Raw genomic sequence first — 19,949 nt, forward strand, 5'->3', positions numbered from 1 at the left:
TTTTCTTTGCCAGTTTAGAGAGGTAAAAAAGTGTTTTCTTGGAAAGGAAGAACTTGTCTAAGAGTGCCCATCCTGAGCAGGAAGATCATTAGAGTTACCACCTGCTGGACAGCTGGCATGTGCTCCACTCTCCTTCAGTCCCCCCCCACACCCAGTGGAGCAGGTCGCACAATGATCTCCATCTTATACTTGAGTAATTAGTGGAGGCCAACTTGGTCCCAGCCAACACTGGATAGAGTGAAGGTTCCAAACGCTACCTGCCTAATAAAGCGATGCATGCCCTTTCTCCTGGCCACACTACCTCACGGGGAGGCCAGCTTGAAAAAATGACTTTTGCGCTGCATGGCAACTCTCCAACCAAAATAACAGACCAGGTACTCCTTGCTACACAACTTTGCCAGTGCACATGGGACATCCAGTTTGAATTACTGGCAGACTACTAGTGGGATTTTTACTACAAAGCTAATAACGAGCTGGCTGCAGCTCTAAACTAGGTCATGAAGGATGGAGCTCTCATGGTTTGCTCAAAACAGTGCTGTCAGTGGGGCCCCGGGGCACCCTCTCTCCAGGCGGTCTGTCTTGGCAGTCAGTCGCCAGATCATGCAGTGTTGAGGAGAGAGTGTTATACACTCTGGGCTTTCAAGAAAGTAACAAAGCTTTCTCACACAGTTGGCAAATGAAAAGCAAAAGCTGACTCTCCACTGCCTGTGTGAGCTACACGATACCCTCAAACCATGCAGTCCTGGTGCTGCTGGGCTTCCTTCGCAGCCAGTTAGCTGATGGCGCTCTCAGGGACTAGCAATAAATCTTTATAGTCTCCGGTGCATAAAGTCATCCAGAAAGAAAGTCTGCAACCCACCCTCTGATGTCATATAATTCATCCCAAGGCTAATATAAATTCGAGGTTAATTTGTATCTGCTTCCTTCCACTGGGACATTGAGTGAAAATGTTCTGGTAACCACAGATGATGACTGCCTTTGGAAAGTCTGGTATATCCATCTTACTCTGTACCAGTTTACTTCTCAGGGAGCTGTGCTGAGCTCCACCCAGCAGTGCAGGGGCTAGGAAGTCAGTGAAAGAGGTGCTCACCTGAGCAAGACACCATTCCGAAGGCTGGCTTGGGCCTGGGAAAATATAAACAAATGGAGTGAATGACTGGTTAACTTTACCAGAGAACTTGGTGATTGAATGATCCTAAGCTGCTGTTGAGCAGTCCTGTGCAGTAGCTCTTCCTGTGCCCTGCTATCCAGGAGGTTCAGAGGAGTTAAGGCATTTGCCACGGGGAAGCCAGCACGTGGGCTTGGACCTGTGTGGTTCTGAAGCCTGCTCCTGACTCCCACACCGTATTCCTCCCAACTTACCGATTTCTGTTCCATCCTGGAGAGAAAGGCTACCAGTGCACTTGAAAGAAGCCAGTCAAAGCACGAATTTGAACACAAAGAGCGGTGAGTCCCCAGTTTGCCACCACTTAGCTGGGTCACTGTGTGCGAGCGATGTGAAGTCTTTCAGCCCTCAGTTTCCCAGTCCTAAAGATGACACCATCGGACACTTTCCCTCTTAGTTCTGACATTCTGGGTTCTACACTTTTGGGTTTGGAAACTTGCTGTGAACTTGAAACAAGAAGCTTTTGTTCAAAGAAAATGCTCTTTTGTGAATGGAGAATGTGTATTTTTGCATTGAGGACCTCTGATTACACTTGAAAACAATAATTCCATCACAGACACCCAGAGATTTTCAGGCCACACCAGAACCCTCTGGTGTCATGGCTAGGAAAACCCTACACTAGGCAGACCTCTATCAAACCTGGCAGCTACCCTTACTTTTGTCCAGGTGCATTACTCAGCCAGCCCTCTTTCCTTGTTCCTTCCTTGGAAAACCCACTGCACTAAGAGCAGTGTTTCCAAGTGTGGCCCATGGGTGATCTGGACCGTCCAAGTGCCGATTCCTGAGCTCTGCACCAGACCTCTGAATCACAAATTCTGATTATTCGGACCCAAAAATAAGCATTAAAAAAAAGATTTCCAAGTGATTCTGCTGCATGCTAAAAATGTGTGAACCACTGCATCAGGTGGGGAGTGACGGATCTCTCCCTGGCAGAGTCTATATTGGAGCAGTTGGGACTTTGTGATGGAAGTGTGAACAGTCATCATTGGCCTGGAGAGGGCTGTGAGGAGATGTGAGCGCTTCCGGGAGCCCCTTCAAATCTTCCACGTGGGCAGGTTTCAGGTCCTTCCCCAGCCCGCGGTGCTCAAGCCTTGGGAAGCCCCACCTATCATGTTAAACATCAGAGTACAGTAGTCCCTCTCTATATCGCGGTTCCCTTATCACAGCCTCACTGTATCGTGGGATTTTAAAAAATATTATATTTGATTATTTATCATGGATTTTTCACCATATCGTGGGATTTTGCAGTACTGTATACGTATGTTGTTAAAGTTACATAGGTTTAAGACTGTAGAATATGTTTAAGAACATAAGTAGTGTTTATAAAAGTGTAGAAAATGTTAATAAGGGAGTGGGAAAGGTTAATAAGGGACTGGGAATGGTTTATAAGTGTGTGGGAAGGATTTATAAAGCCTTAAAATATATATAAATACAAAAATAAATGTAAGGTTCCTACTTCGCAGATTTTCACCTATCATGGGGAGTGTCTAGAACATAACACCCACGGTAAGTTGAGGGAATACTGTACACCCATATTCCACAGTAAATATAGTTCTTTACGTTAGGAAAGGAAATTAAATTATTTGCTTTTAAACTTAAAAATATATATTTTATTAACTGATTATTTCTGGGCAACCATCAAGTAGGCAAGAATTAAATTCAACATTATTAAAGTTGACATGTTACAGTTAATGAAATATTAAATTTCAGTCAGCCTTGCAAGGGTTTTTCTTTCATATCTAGGAGCTCAAATCTTATTTTTTGGGTCCCAAAGAGAGGAGCATGAAAAGCTGCATGCCATTCAGGCTGTGCCTGCAGTAGCTGTTGAATGGAACTGCCCAGCCCACGCAGGCTCCTGGTGTGGAGGCCGCGGGGGAGGGGTGTTGTTCCACAGGGATATGGGGGAGGGGGAGAGGTGAGTGAATCAGGTTTACATTTCTAGCGTGCAGCCTTTCGGAGGTCTTTACTGGTTTTATATTGCTGTTTCCTTCAAATCTCCGTTCTGCTCTGGAATGTTTCAGTACAACCCACAAACAATTTGCAAGTTGTTTTTTACAAATTTAAGAAGTATTTCCGTTTTATGTTCTAAATATTTACTTTACCAAATTCTGTATGGAGATGGTAATGACCAGTTTTAGACATTTCTAGGAATTTAGAAAAAGAAAAAGAGTTCTGGTCAAAGTGGAATGTGACTTAGAACTGATCAGTGCTTAGGTTCCTGTAGTGATGCCCCATGCCAGGCACTGTGTTAAGCATTTTGCAGTTATTAGTACTTTCGTGCAAAAGCCCTGTGAAGTAGGCTTTATGAACCCCATTACACAGATGAGAAACAAAGACACAGTGATATTAAATGACTTGCCTATCTTCACACAGCTAATAAGGAGCATGTTCTGCTCTGCTTCTTAACTTTCTAAAACTGACTTAGGAAATGTGGTCTGAGAATTTTGAAGACCTATTGGTATCATGTAGCCTGTACAGAGGAGCGGGGTTTTCAAGGCCAGGTGATCTAGCCCTGGAGCACGGGCTTGTGATTCCTGCACCAGGTGTCCTGTGGCCCCTCTTACCTCCTTGGAGGCGGCCACCACATCATTGCATCACTTTGCAGAGATTGTACTTCTGTTGTTCTGCATAAAGCACATTGAATTATTGTTTTTAATTCACAGTTCCCTGTATCATCCTTCCTGCCCCCCGCCCCCTAACAAAAGTGTGCATCCCTGCAGGGCCAGATCAATCCTTACTCATTTTATAAATTGTCAGCCTAGAGACTGCCCAGCACAAGGCAGACTTGTTTGATCCAATTCAATGTGCTAGGGTACATTCCCTGTACAGGCTACATGATACAGACAGATTTTTCTGTTTTTGTTTTTAATTCTCTGACCACATTTTCTAAATCAGTTTGGGAAAGTTAAATGGCTGAGCAGAACATGAGTTGAATCAGCATTTTCTTTGTAGTTCCGGGAAATTTGTAATCATCTCTTTGTAAATGTAGGTCAATATTAGAAAGTCGCACTGCTCACGTGTGAACCCAGACCCAGGGGTTCTGTAAACCTTGTTTTCTTTCTTTAAAGCACAGCAGAAACATGTTTTGTTATCCAAATGATTGCACTGCTGGTGATAACACATTCTTCAAATAAATATATGCAATGTATGGTTGGTTGGCAAGGGGTGAAGTTATCTAATAGATTTGTTCTTCACAGAATCTATTAAAGTGGTTAACATGCTTATTTGAATCTTAAACCAAAATTATTGTATTTGTTACTGTGCTAGGCACTATGGGATGGGGTTTTTGTATACGACAACTCTGACACACTGGGAACTTAGTCTAGGAGATAAGTCACGACCTCATTCAAGTTCAAATACAAAATAGTTATCAAGGAACAGGAGTCAGACAGTTGCTTTGCTCTGAGCCCAACCCTATGACTAGCTTCGTGTTGTGGGGCTAGTTGTTTAACCTCTTTAAGTTTCTTCATTGTTGTAATAGGGATAATGACAACACCTACCTTCTAAGTGGTTGGGAGAATTAAATTGAACTACACATTTGGAGCAATGTTGCTGATGACCTGTTCCCCACACCCTCATCCCCACGACCCACCTCCATTTTACCTGCAGCTGTGGTGGACAGTTTCCACAGGTAAGAGCTTCCCCATATTATGGATTGAATTGTGTTACCTCAAAGTTCAAGTGTTAGAGCCCTAGGCCCCCACCCCCAATGTGACTGTATTTGGAGAAAGGGCCTCTAAAGGGGTAATGAGATTAAATGAAGTCATAGGGATGAAACCCTAACCCAATAAAATGGGTGTCCTTATAAGAAGAGGGAGAGACACTAAGGATGTACATGCACAGAGGGAAGGCCATGGGAGGACTTAGAAGGTGGCTGTCAGCAAGCCAAGAAAAGAGACCTCAGGAGAAACCAACCCTGTAATACCTTGATCTTAGACTTTCAGCCTCCAGAACTGAGAGAAAATAAATGTCTGTTTCCGCCTCTTAGTCTGGGCAATTTTATTAGAGCAGCCTGAGCAGCCTAAGTCATTCCCCCAAGCCCTTTAGTCTCTCTGCCTCTCTGTGGGTGATTTTTGGCATCCAGGAGCTTGCTCAGACTTAAACAGGCCAACCTAAAGTAGGGGGAATCAGAGCCTCCAGGAACACCCCTCAAGCAACAGCAGACGCCCATGGCTAAATGCCCCAGGACCCTGTCATCTGAGGGAACAGTTCTAAGATGTGTTTCCTCAGAAGGACCAGCAGGGTTGAGCCCCGTTACCACAGCACCGACCTGATCATTAATGTTTTCATCGGCTTCTCTCCTTCCCTGCCTGACCTTGGCCCATGCCCTCACCTCTGCTTCCTGGGATCACTTTCCATATAAACAAACTTCACAGTCCTTGATTCAGGGTCTGCCACTGCAAGAACCCAAACTCAGCAACTCGGTGAACATTCCCTCCCCTAATAAAAAAGTGACAACAAAACTTAACAACAAAAGACCTGTTGCTATGGAGCAATAGGCTGGTTTCTAAATGAGCACCCTAGATGATAAGTATTATGGGACTCAAGAGGAACAATCAATTTGGACTCTTTGGTGAGAAAACGGGATCATCTACGTAAAGCTTACGCTTATCCAGTTGGAAGGCATCTTGACTCTCAGTTACCTACCAACTATAAATCACACAGACAAGGTGTGAAAGACTCAGAAGTACAGACCTAGCCAGCACGGGTACCAAAAACAGGATCCTCTGACCAAAAGCTGGAGCAGCCTCCCTGTTGATATCCCCCCAAAATTATCAGGGTAAGCTACCCCGTAACTGTTCTAGACTCCCTAGAAGTTCATTAAGAAATGTTCAGGAAAAAGAGCAGGTTGTTGTCCTAAAACTCCCCTCTAGAGGCCCTTGGAGAAGGAATTTATGAGCTGCTGCATCGCTAGTCCCTTTCTTGACATTTATTGGCTTTTTGATGAATGTTAAAGCAATGTTTCTGTCAACAGCTTCTCATTAGGGCTTTGGCGATGTTCTCGCTGAACATTATTTTACTCAGTATCATGCCTGCTCACTGTGATGAGAAGAGCTTCCACTCAGAAACCATCCATCTTTGCAGAAGCAAAGAGCTCAGATAATCCCACTTAAATGCTCCCCCTGCCCTGTCGGCCACTCGGGGAATGCACAGGGAACTTAGACAAATGGCCCATCCTCTGGCCTTGTGCCCCTCCATTCCTTGAGGGACATATTTCAGGCTTGATTCTGTTCCTTTTGAAAGAAAGGGTGAAATAATCACTAGGACTTATTTCTTAAAGATGACAGGTTCTCATCATCAATGACAAGTGTGCCTTGGGAAGTCTGGAACTAGCAGGTGTTGGAAGAAGATGTCCGCTTTTCTTAATGGACTGTCTTCTTTGCCCCTCAGATGCACTGTCTTAACACAATTATGTACCTAGAGATGTCTGGAGTTTCTGTCGTTCATTAACATCAATGCCAAACTTCCTGTGCCCTCTCCACCTTCCCTACCATCAGATACACAACTCTAACCTGGAATGGCACATTTTTAAAAGGGTTTTCATTATGAACAATTTCAAACATGGAGAAGTTGAGAGAATGTGCGATAAACTACCATGTTCATATTACTCAGCTTTAACAGTTATCAATGAGTTTATCGATAATACTGGCCAATCTCCTATTATCTGCCCCCGTTCCAAGCCCAGACTATTTTTAAGTGAATCCCAGAGTCACCTTATTAGAACAAAAGATACTCTTATCACCAGAAAAAGCCAAGGGATTTAAGAGCTCTGTGTCAGAAACTGAGGTAAAAGACCAAATATTAGAACAAATGACATTCCTGGTGCTCTTATCACTAAGGAAATGACAAAGATCTCAGGAGCCCTGCACCAGGATCAGGGGCAGAGGCCAATTTACACAGTTTCCCTCATCTTGCAACAACACACTCATATGCCTTTCCCTCCTGTTTCTTGCTCCTACCCCTGCTCCCTGGGGTCACTCTGCATGCAAGCCTGGGGCTCAGGCTCTGCTTTCTGGGGGAACACAGGCTAAGTAAGATACCAGCTCAGGAGATGGTTAAAGGGAGTGCCAAAACTTACAGCAAAGGGAAGCCCCAGGGTGACAGCTGCACAGGAGGCTGGACGGGACCCAGCCCAGAGAGAAGGAGAAGGAGGCCTTCTGGGTGTCCCGTCCAAGAATAGACTTACACTGGATGTGACTGACCTTGTGGGAAATTGTCCTAAAAGGCTAGAAGAGGGGAATTAAAACAGCACATATCTCTTTAGGTCAAATCAAAGGGCATCACTGCTGACAAAAGGATGGTGGAAAAGGTGCAATGGTGTGTTCCTGAAGTGAACAGACAAATCACAGGAGGCAAATTTAAATCAATATCCTTAAAATAATGGTCATACCCTGTACCCTCAAAGAAGAATCTGAAATTGAGAACAAATTTTATTTAAAAAACTGCAAACCAGTGTGTTATTTAGCATTAAAAAACAAAACAAAAAGCAGAATTAGTTTGAGCCCAACACAAGTGTGGTAATTCTAGAACATCTGTAAGGAATACTAGGAAGCCACTAAAAGTGATATGCTCAATGCAAAATGGGGTCCCACGCTGTCCAGAAAGGACAGGGATAGAAAACTGATGAGAGCTGAATTAAAGTAGTAGTTTGATTAACAGTATTGCACAACTGTTAGTTTCTTAGTTGAGGTGAATAAAGTGGTAAAAGGTGGTATAAGAGGAAGCTGCATGAAGGAGACAAGGGAGCTCTATACTACTTTTACAACTCTCTGTAAATATAGTATTATCTCAAAATAGAAAGCTTTTAAAGTGATATGTATCTGTATTAAGGTTCTCCAGAAAATCTGAACCAATAGGATAGTTGGTTGGATGGTTGGATGGATGGTTACCTTTAAAAAGAGCTTTATTATAAGTATAGACTCATGCATTATGGAGGCTGAGGAGTCCCATGATCTGACATGTGCAGGGTGGGGACCCGGGAGAGCCAGTGGTGTAGTTCAAAGGCTGACAGCCAGATGCCCAATGGTGTTGACTCCTGTCTAGGTGTGAACGACTGAGAACCAGGAGCATAGAGGGCAGAAAAATCAATGTTCCCATTCACACAGGCAGAGAATGAGTGAATTCTCCCTTCCTCCAGCTTTGTGTTCTAGTCAGGCCCTCAACAGATTGGACAAGGCCCACCCTCACTGGGGAGGGCCAACCCCCTTTACTCAGTTCACCAGTTCAATGCTAATCTCTTCTGGAAACACACTCCACAGAAATAGTGTTTAACTAGCTATGCGGACATCTTGTATCCAGGCAAATGACATATAAAATTACCCATCAGAGCTTCAAAATTCATATGTGTACAGCCTAGCCCCATTAAGATACTCTCAGAACAGATAACATAGTTTGCCTCTGGGGAAAACAATGCAGGAGTAGGGTCAGAGTCAGGGGAAGACTTTCTTGTGCACTGAATACCCTTTTGTACTGTTTAATATTTTTAAAATATATTTTATTGATTATGTTGTTACAGTAGTCCCAATTGCCCCCCTTTGTCCCCCTCCCCCCAGTACACTCATTCCCTCCAGCAATTCACTCCCTTAGTTCATGTCCATGGGTCGTGCATATAAGTTCTTTGGCTTCACCCTTTCCTGTACTAATCTTAACATCCCCTTGTCTATTTTGTACCAACCAATTATGCTTCTTAATACCTGCACCATTTCCCCCATTCTCATCCTTCCCCCTCCCAGCTGATAACCCTCCAAATGATCTCCATACCTATGATTCTGTTCCTGTTCTGGTTGTTTGCTTAGTTTGTTTTTTAGATTCAGTTGCTGATAGTTGTGAATTTGTTGCCATTTGAATGTTCAGAATTTTAGTCTTCTTCTTTTTCTTAAATAAGTCCCTTTAACATTTCATGTAATAATGGCTTGGTGATGATGAACTCCTTTAGTTTTGCCTTGTCTGGGAAGCACTTTATCCGCCCTTCCATTTTAAATGATAGCTTTGCTGGATAGAGTAATCTTGGTTGTAGGTCCTCGCTTTTCATGACTTTTAATATTTCTTGCCAGCCCCATCTAGTCTGTAAAGTTTCTTTTGAATATCCACTGACAGTCTTATAGGAACTCCTTTGTAGGCAACTCTGCTTTTCTCTTGCTGCTTTTAAGATTCTCTCTTTAACCTCTGACATTTTAATTATGATGTATCTTGGTGTGGTCCTCTTTGGGTCCAATCTGTTTGGGACTCTGTGCTTCCTGGACTTGTATGTCTGTTTCCTTCACCAAATTAGGAAAGTTTTCCTTCATCATTTTTTCAAATAAGCTTTCAATTTCTTGCTCTTCCTCTTTTCCTTCTAGCAGCCCTATGATTCAGATGTTGGTATGTTTGGAGATGTCCCAGAGGTTCCTTAGACTATCTTTGTTTTTTTCTAATTCTTTTTTCTTCTTGCTTTTCTAATTGAATGCCTTTTTGTTTCTTATGCTCTAAATTGTTGATTTGAATCTTGCCTTCATCCCTTCCACTTGTTGGTTTCCTATAGATTTTTGTTTATTTCACTTAATGTAACCTTCCTTTCTGCCTTGGTCTTTTTTATGCTGTTGCCATACTCAATGAGTTCTCTGAGCACTCTGATAACCTGTATTTGAACTCTGCATCTGATAGGTTGGTTACCTACATTTGTTTAGTTCTTTTCCTGGAGTTTTGTTCTGTTCTTTCATTTGGGCCATATTTCTTTATCGCCTCATTTTGGCAGCCTCCCTGTGTACCAGGTGGAACTGCTTGACTCCCTGTCTTAGTAGCATGGCCTATTGTAGAAAAGGCACCTGTAAATTGTATAGGGTGGAGCAACCCATTTCACCACTTTGTGGCTCTCTGTAGGGAGGGCCCGGAGAGAGGACAATGGTGCTGTCTGGCTTCTGGATGTTTACCCAGGAGGAAGCTGCCTCTCAGCACTCGCCCTGTTTACAAATCACTTTACTTTCTCCCCATATGCCACTGATGCCCTTCCAGCTGTTGTGTTGCCCTGGTGCTGAACCCCAGCAGGGGTAGGTTTGTGTAAGTCCTAAGTTTGTGCAGGCCCTTTAAGAGGAGTCTCCTGAAAATCCACCACCCCAACCCCCACTTGTTTTTACAGCCATAAGTTATGGGGATTTATCTTCCTGGCACTGAAACCCTGGGCTGTGTGGTCCGCCCTGGGGCTGGGATCCCATGCTCCCGAGGTATCCCTCCCAATTTTTATCTACAACCTGTGAATGTGGGACCACCTGTTTCGCTGCCTCTCCCTCTACATCGCATCTTTATGCCTCTCTGCCCGTCTCTGTGTCTCCTTGCCCACCCCCACCCATCTGGATGAATGTGGCTTCTTTAAATCCTTGGTTGTCAGACTTCCACACAGCTTGATTTTTTGACTGTTCCGAGTGATCTTTTTTTGTGGTCTAGTTGTAATTTTTTCTGTAGTTGTGTGAGGAGGAGAAGCATATTTACCTATGCCTCCATCTTGACCAAAAGTCTAATATTTTTACATATATGTAAACAGTACTGATTTCAAAAATTAGAATTTATGGGCACACAAGTTATGCTCTGTAGGAGGCAGATGGTAAGAAGGAATTTTGTGTGTATTCCGGTTGTATTCTGGAAGTGCCCTTCAATGAACAGCCATGGAAGATAAGAGGAGAAGCAAGGACTGGCCAGAGACAGAGGTCCAGCCTCAGCTGACTACCTGGGGAGCTCCAGAGCCAAAAGGGCCCACCAGAGTTCTTCCCCACTGGGCTGAAATTGCTGGGCTATTATACCTGCCTCTTCCAGTCCCTAGATGTGGGCTGTGCTGGGAAGGGCACAAGCCTGGTAAAAGTGGCTCCCTATAGCTGAGGCAAACCCTGAGAGGTGGCAGCCAAAGGCAGCAGCTGGGGCACCAAGTCCTCCCCTGGAAAGTGGAAGTGGGTGACACATCCACATGTCCCTCAAAGTAACAAAAAAATTCTCATAATAACATGGAAACACAATTATGATGTCTGAAGAGACAAAAACAAAAACAAAAAACAGGACACAAGTTTTTATCTACCATAGTATGTAACAACTGGGCAAATCAAAGAATTAAGAACATATTTTTTTGGAGGTTTTTTTTTTAATATGCTTTATTGATTATGATATTACAGTTGTCCCAATTTCTTTTCCCTTTGTTCCCCTCCACCCAGTGACCCCCCCTTCCCTCCAGTTGTCCCCCCGCCTTAGTCCATGCCCATTGGTTGTGCATATAGTTCTTCTCAACATCTTCCCGTCTACTCCACTCCTTCCTACTATGCTTCTTAATTCCTGTACCATCTCCCTCCCTTTCTCCTCTTTCCCCTCCCCACTGACCTCCCCCCATAATGTTCCCCATACCCATAATTCTTTTCCCACTCTCATTGCCTACTTAGTTTGTCTTTGTTTTGATTTTCTAGCTTCTATTGTTGGTTGTTGTGATACAGTTTTCATTTTAATATTCATAGTTTTGATCCTCCTCCTAAACAAGTTTTTTTAACGTTTCATATAACAGTGGTTTGGATGTGATGAACTCCTCCAGTTTTATTTTGTCCTGGAAGCACTTTCTCTGCCCTTCTATTCTGAATGACAGCTTTGCTGGATAGAGTAATCATGGTTGTAGGTTTTTGCTTTTCATTCCTTTGAACATTTCTTGCCAATCCCTTCTTGCCTACAGAGTTTCTTTTGAGAAATCAGCTGATAGTCTTAGTGGGGCCCCTTTGTACATGATTCTCTTCTTCTCTCTTGCTGCTTTTAAGATTCTCTCTTTATCCTTGATTTTTGACATTTTGATTATAATGTGTCTTGGTGTGGTTCTCCCTGGGTCCAGTTTTTTTGGAACTCTCTGTGCTTCCTGGACCTGTAAGCCTATTTCCTTCCCCAAGATAGGGAAGTTCTGCTTCATTATTTTTTCACATAACTTTTCAATTTCTAGTTCTTCTTCTTCACCTTCTGGCAACCCTATGATTTAGATGTTGGCCCGCTTATAGCTGTCCCAGAGGTTTCTGAGCCTCTCCACATTTTCCTCACTTTTTGTTTCCTCTTTCTGCACTGGTTGACTGTTTGTTCCTTCCCTATGTTCCAATTTGTTGATTTGATCCCTGGTTTTCTTTCCCTCACTAGTTTCGTATGTGTTGTTGTTCATCTCAGCAGGACTAGTTTTCATTCCTTCCCTGTCTTGTTTAAGATCTGCTGTCAGGTCTGTAAGTATTCATATAACCAAAGCTCTGAACTGTGCCTCAGAAAGATTTCCTATCTGCTGCTTCATTAGATTAGATATTTGCTGGCTGGTCAGCTGCGACACTGGGATCTCTATCATGACCTGTGCCATCCTACAATTTTGTGTTTACCTTTGCTTCCTGGGTGGGGCTGTCACACCTTCTACGCTATAGAGGGCAGAGCCCCATACACTCGTCACAACCGGGCAACCCTTCTTACCATGCTGTGGTGTTTTCTGTGGGGGTGGGGGTCTAAGATGGATTCCTGTCATTCACTCTCCACTGAGAGACTGCGAGTCTCCTCCATTATCCCCACCCCCTCCGGGACTCACAATCCAAGGCATTGGAATTACAATGTTGATGGGTCTGGTCTGCAGCCGGGGGTACTCACCAGATGATTCTTGCCTCCCCTTAAATATGGGTGTCTGTGCTTACCTCTGTCCCACTGCCATCACTGTTGCTGCCACTGCCAGCACAGCCTGACCTCTCCACCCCAGCTCCACCCCTCCTACCCATTCAGATGAGCACCACTTCTTTATAACTTCATACATTGGACTTCCATTTATTTCCTGGAACTTCTGGTTATTTCTGGTTTTGCATTAGTTGTATTCCTTCTTAGTTGTGAAGGGAAACAGAGAGTGTCAGTCTAGGCCTCCATCTTGGCCGGAAGTCTCCTGTGTGTCAAGAACATTTTAAAAAACATCTTCATGTTCCTAAAAAAGGACTGGAAGTAAATATTCCAAAATGTAAAAAAGTTTTTTTTTTTCTTTCTGGAAGTGGGACTGCACATAATTTTTCTTCCTTTCACATTTCTATATTTTTCCCAAATTTTCTATGACTTTAAAGTAATCAAAATTTTCAGCCCTAGCTGGTGTGCCTCAGCGAATTGAGTGCTGGCCTGTGAACCAAAGGGTTGCCGGTTCGATTCCCAGTCAGGGCACTGGCCTGGGTTGTGGGCCAGGTGCCCAGTTGGGGGCGCACAAGAGGCAACCACACATTGATGTTGTTCTTCCTCTCATTCTCTCTCCCTTCCCCTCTCTCTAAAAATAAGTAATTCTTTAAAAATATTTTAAAGGATATCCTAGGATCTGCTTCTGTTATTTCTATCATTAAGCTTTGATACTCTTTCATGAGTTAATTCTGTGCTTATACAGAATGAGGAACATTTAATTATTATCCAATGTCTAAAATTTTAGGGTACTACATAAGAAAGAAACTGATCCTATAAACTAGTATAAACCCAGCCTTTTTAGGCAATCACAAATTCAAAGAAAAAAGTTAGTGGCCCAGACACCTGCTGGATTTAAATGACCAAGGGTCAATTATTTCTTGTTCTCAGCACTTAAAGCAGCAGTCATAACCTTCTCCAGCAGAGGGCAATGGTAGCTTAGATGAAGATAGAAATCTTCACCGCCTAACGTAGCTAGGTTCCTATGACTGGAAAATCACATTTGCTTTTCGATCATAGGAAAAAAGTAACTTATTTAGCAAGTTATATACTAAAGTTAGTTAGTTATTAGTTTATCTGAGGCAGTGGAGAGAATGAAACTTATAAATATAGTTGTTTGCTTTGTATTTTTTCTTTAAATGATGGAGTCAGCTAACCTCACAGCACCCTATAAACATTGCTCCCTTATTGTTTATTCCATGGGGTGGTCATTAGAGGAGAGGCTCTATATCAAGGTTTCTCAATCTTGACACTATGGACATTTTGGGCCAGATAGTTCTTTGTTGTCAGGGCTGTCTTGAGTATTGCAGAATGTTGAGTAATACCCACGTTCCGTAAATAATAGATGCCAGTAGCACTCTTCCACCCAGTTGTGACAACCGAAAATGTCTCCAGACACTGATAAGCATCCATTACAGGAGAAGGCACAAAAGCATCCCCAGATGACTCATTGCCCGAGATCATTATCTAGGCTAGTGTATTTGTTAAACATGGTATAGGTGTTGCCAATGAAGCAGAAAAGAGCTTTCAGTCCTGCACTGGGATGAAATATTAAAAGGAAGAATTCATTGGGCATTCCAGGCGCTGGGCTAAGAGCTTCCCAGGTAACTCAGGAGCTGCCACTTCTGTTCTGCACTCAAGCTCACCTCAGAGCAGAACTCAGCATCTTTAATTCTCCACAAATAGATTCAACTCTCAGAAAGCTTTGAAGAGAAATGGAAATATCACTAAGATATCCTGAGGAGATGAAGAAGAGAAGCCTCTTCGTTAGATTCTCCCTTCGACACCTCTGTTCTTGACCCTCCAAAATTCCTTTACCAGGCCTCTGAGGAAGCAAACTGCTGTCTTAAGCCCCAGTTCACCCAGCTCCCGGCACCCAACACCCAGCACCCGGCACAAGACAATGTGCTATTCGTCCAGCACACCCCATCCTAAGACACTTATCGAAGTCTCCCCACAACCAAACAAGTTTCTTGCTAACAAGAAATATTTTTCTTCATATTGTTACACCTTCATTCATCTCATTTTTATAGATAAGGAGACCAAGTGACTCTCCCAAATCTCACAGCTTACAGGTGATGGAAGTCAAAGTCAGAACCCAGAAACAGAGAAGGGACCCCTCTGTCAGGGCACAGTGCTGAGGGCTCATGACAATTTTATGGGGTCATGACAAAGTTTTCATGTTCATTTCTTTTAAAATAAGAAGAATGCCATTCTAAAATGTAATTTTTATTTTTTTTAATAAAGGAAGGGACCAATGAAGGCAAATGGGTCTAGAGTTCCCTAATAAAGTCATCCTGCAGCCCTGAGATCATTGGTGAGGGCATAGCTGACACACACCCACTTGCTATGGGCCTGGTCTTGGTCAAACACAAAGCTAACCTCAATTCCAGGGGGAAATGCAAAAGTACAGGCCTTACCTATTATGGGTTAGTGGTATCATATTCGTATATCCATTTATTCACTCAATGAACATTTCAAATGGCCTGCTACAAATGAAAAAACTATTTTAAACTATTACTAAAATTTTGGTTTAAACAATACATTAATTCCAGGTTATAAAAATAGAGACTGTTCGTCTTATTCTACACTAAACCTTGAGTCACCACAATCTCATTAGCTCCTTTTCCAACATGGATTTGGGGGGAGAGGGCTCATGCTCCCTCACTCATTTTACCGGACCATCACTATGCCAACTAGAGGTAAGGTGACATCTTAGTCTGCTAGGGATGCCATAACAAAATACCAAGGACTGGATGGCTTACCAAAGAGACATTTATTTTCTCATAGTTCTGGAGGCCGGAAGTCTGAGATCAAGGTGCTGGCACCGTCCGGTTCTGGTGAGGACTCTCTTCCTGGCTTATGGATGGCTGCCTTCTTACTGTGTCCTTACACAGTGGAGAGAGCTCAGCTCTGCCGTCTTCTCCTCTTATTATAAGCGCACCAGTTCTACTGGGTCAGGGCTCTACCCTTTGGCCTCATTTAACCTCAATCTCCTCCTTCACACCCCCTTCTCCGACACAGTCACATGAGGGAGTTGGGGCTTCAGCATATGAATTCTGGCATGACACAATTCAGTCCATTAGGCGAGTTGGTCAAACAATTTATAGCTGGTATATTTTTAGTATTTGATTGTACATGTGACCTAAACACTCAAGGAGAAAAGGTGTAGTTCTTTAAGCATTCTTTCCAAAGCCTCGCCTCTTCTCTGCTCTTTTGCTGCAATCAGTGATGTCATCCCCTGATGTCAATCTCTTCTCTCATTGCTGAAGTTAGGGAGTAATAGGGGTTATTTCTATGTGGGGCGAGGTGAGATGTTTTGGCCTGTGTTTGGTTTCTTGGTTTGAGGCTGACTGGTTGGTTTTTTCTTCTTCTTCTTTCCTACTGTGATTACAAGAAAAGGTAGGATTCCTGCCTAGGAAAAGTGGCAAATTAATTACCAAGGAAGTGACTATTCTATTCAGCAGCTAAAATTTTCTCAGTTATCTCATGTTTGCTGCTGAGCTGTATTTCTCCACATTTGAATCTATTAAACAGTCCATTTTGACAGAGATATGAATAAGGGAAATAAAGATGTTTGAAAAGTTATTAAATGAGAGCACAAAACCATACTGTTAATTATATACGTTTTGGTCTGATCTGAAATTTATATTCCCTGAGGCCATAGTCCCTCTTGCCTGAATGACCCTCCTTTTGATATTAGCATGAACAATTTCTTGACATTCAGAGCTCAGACATTTAATCTGAGACAGCCCTTCCCTGACCACCCAATCTACAGTCCACAGTCACACCATCCATTGTCTTATGTTAATTCCCTTCTCAGCATCACAACTCTGAGTTTCTTCCTTTTCCCTCCCTTTTTCTTTCCTTCCCTCTCCCTCTCTTCCTTGTCTGTTTTCTCACACTAGAATATAAGCTTCACAAGGGAGGGCAAGGACCTTGTCTGTCTTGTTCAACTCTGTATTCCTCATTACAAGAACATGCCTGCTGCAAAGTAGGCACTCAACAATTATTTGTAGAACAAATAAATGAATGAACAAATGAAGAAATGAGTGAAGGAACTCTCTGCAAGGAGGCTTTTTATCATTGTTCAGCATTGAGAATTCTTGCATCCACTCAAAGAAAGGAGGACTAAGGGCCAGGGACTCTGCCCAGAGGCATCTTGCTCTGTAACACCCAGTGCTCCCACCTATCTAGGCCAGCACACTCCTGGAGAAGGAGAGCAGAATTGACCTCCCAAAATATGCCACTTTGGTATATGGAGTATTTTGAGCTGTAGACATTGGAAAAACAGAAAAATGCAGGGAAAGGCTTTCTCTGAACTCCCTGCATCTGCCTACAGACAGATCCTCCAAAAGGAATTCAGTTGTCATAAATCCCCTGCTGAGCAGCTTCCTCAGCCAGGGAAGATGGACTCTCATCACTGGAGACCGGAAGTCAATACCACACCAAGATATATTTTGTCACAAACTATCATGCCTCCCATCTATTCTTCTAAGGGCCCTCATCCTTTCTGAAAATCATTTCCTTTCATCTGGGAGACCTAAGTCCCCCTCACCTTTAGGTCTGTGTTCTAAGCCACCTTGGAGAGTTCCTCATCTTTTCCTGAGTGGCATCCATGTATACATGAGGTCTCTGCGTTAATAAACCTCAGTTTTTCTCTAGTTAATCTGTCTTGTACTACAGGTTCTCAGCCAAAAACTCAGAAGGGTAGAGGGAAACTTATTTTCCCTCCCCTATAAGACCAACAGTGCAAGCAACCAGAGGGAGAAGGTGCAAAGGAAAACGAGATGCCAGGCTGGAGGAGAGGAGCTGCAGGCAGAGGGGGTGAGTTTGTCTGCTGTCCCTGTGGTGACTGGTTTATATCCAGAATGGGAGAGGACTGCTGCAAATTTCTAAATGGCATAAGTCATGTTGGTGCCAGGAGTGGCTAAGAGTCTCATCTGGCTGCCCTGGGAGATGGTAGGATTGCCCTTGTGGGTTGAAGTCTGAATAAAGTGGAGGGCTGGGGTGGGGGGTGGAGGAAAATGTGAATGAACCAGTGAGTGGAGATGCCCTAATATTCAAAAGACTAGTGAATAACTTCAGTTGTTTTCCTGAACTTTCCAAACCTCATATATTCTGGTGTCACAGTGGATGTGTAAACCTTTTGTTCTTCAACTAATTTTAAATGGGCAGAGAGAACAGAGAGCCAATTAATTTCAAAAAGAATAACCTAATGATTCAATTATATTGTGATACATTTAGAGCTAACACTATATAATGATATACAACACTAAAATGATAATACTAAAATTTGGTTTTTCTTAGAAAACTACTACTATGCAGTCACCTAATACAATTTTGGAGAGGAGAGCCACTGTGGGAAATAAGAAATGTGCATGAGGGTCCTTTTCATTAATCAGTTTTCAGGAGTGGACTTAAGCCCCTGGACTCCATCCTGTCTTCACTTTAGTAGCTAGGATACAATCAGAGATGGTTGTCAGAATAACCTCCTGGAACCATCCCTAGTAGAAGCACCTGGAATATTTCATGCAAGACCTGGTAAAGCAGAATCTCTGGGTTTGAAGGAATGTAGGAATTTGCAATTTTAAGAAGTTCCTCCATTGAGTCTTACACATTGTGTCAACACTAAGAAAAAAAAATATCCTTTCATCTTTCTCTATGTATTTCTTTATGAAGTGACCAAGTAGAAAATTTTCCTATATAGCACAGACAAGTTCCCATTTAATAACCCTCCTCCAATTTTGTGTTTGTTTTGTCTAGTCCTAAAGCTGCTTTCAATAAGAGAGTAGTAATCCTAGACCATTGAGCTTTTTTGTTTGTTTGTTTTTTAAATGGTGCTTTGATTTCAGTCAGTCTGTGTTTATATTTCCCTTGGTGTCCTCCCAGAGAAATTTAATTCCAATAAGAAAACGTGTCTACTTCTGGCCAATATGGAGGTGCAGGTAGGAATACTTTGCCTCCTCGCACAACCATAAGAAGGATCACGACTGATCTCAAAACAAAATCAACCAGTACTGCCAGAAAATAGCACTGTATAGAAGTTTGACAACCAAGGATTTAAAGAAGAAATATTCATCCAGATGGGCAGAAAGGGCAAAGCTGGGGAGCCAGAATGGAGAGGGTGAGATGTAGTGATGGTGAGGCAGTGTTGGCAAGAACAGTCCCACATTCACATGTGGCAGATAAAAACTGGGAGGGACATATGGGGAGCGATCCCAGCCCCAGGCCAGAATGCGCAGCCCAGGGTTCCAGCGCCAGGAAAATAAAGCCTCATAGCCTCTATCTGTAAAAACCAGTGGGGGCTGGGGTGGCAGAAGAAACCGCTGGTCTCTCAGGAGAGTCTGCTTAGAGGGCCTCCATAGTCCTAGAACATACACAAGCCCACCCATTCTAGGAACCATCACCAGGGCAACAGCTAGAGGGGTGCGAGTCACATATGAGAAATGGGAGAAGTGCCTGGAAAAGGGGCAAGGGCATAGCAAGCAGCATTGTTCCCTCTCAGACCCCTCTGCCACATACAGTGCCACAAAGTGGTAAAACACAACATAGCAGGTGTGACAGCTCTACCTAAGTCACAGAGGCAAACGAACACAGGAGCCTGTCAAGATGAGGAGACAGAGAAGTATGGCCAAAAAGAGAGAATGGATCAAGGTGCTAGTGATAGAACTAAGTGATGAGGAGATAGCCAACCTAACAGACACAGAGTTCAAAACACTGGTGATAAAGATACTCCCAGACTTGACAGGTATAGTTGAGTACAGCAAATGCAGAAAGGAAGAAGGGAAGGCTAAGCTAAGTGAAATGAAGGAAAATCCACACAAAACCAATGGTAAAGGGAAGGAAACTGGGGTTCAAATCAACGATTTGGAACAAAAGGAAGAAATAAAGAGTCACCTAGTACAGAATGAAAAAAAACACAAATTGAAGAAAAACGAGGAGAGGTTTAGGAATCTCTAGGACAACTTTAAACATGCCAACATCTAATACAAATCATGTGGGTGCCAGAAAGAGAAGAGGAAGAGCAAGAAATTGAAAACTTATGTGAAAAAATAATGAAGGAAAACTTCCCAAATTTGGTGAAGGAAATAGACATACAAGTCCAGGAAGCACA

This window comes from Furipterus horrens, unplaced genomic scaffold (genome assembly GCF_987537825.1).
Source record: "Furipterus horrens unplaced genomic scaffold, mFurHor1.1.pri manual_scaffold_2, whole genome shotgun sequence".
Classification (NCBI taxonomy): domain Eukaryota; kingdom Metazoa; phylum Chordata; class Mammalia; order Chiroptera; family Furipteridae; genus Furipterus; species Furipterus horrens.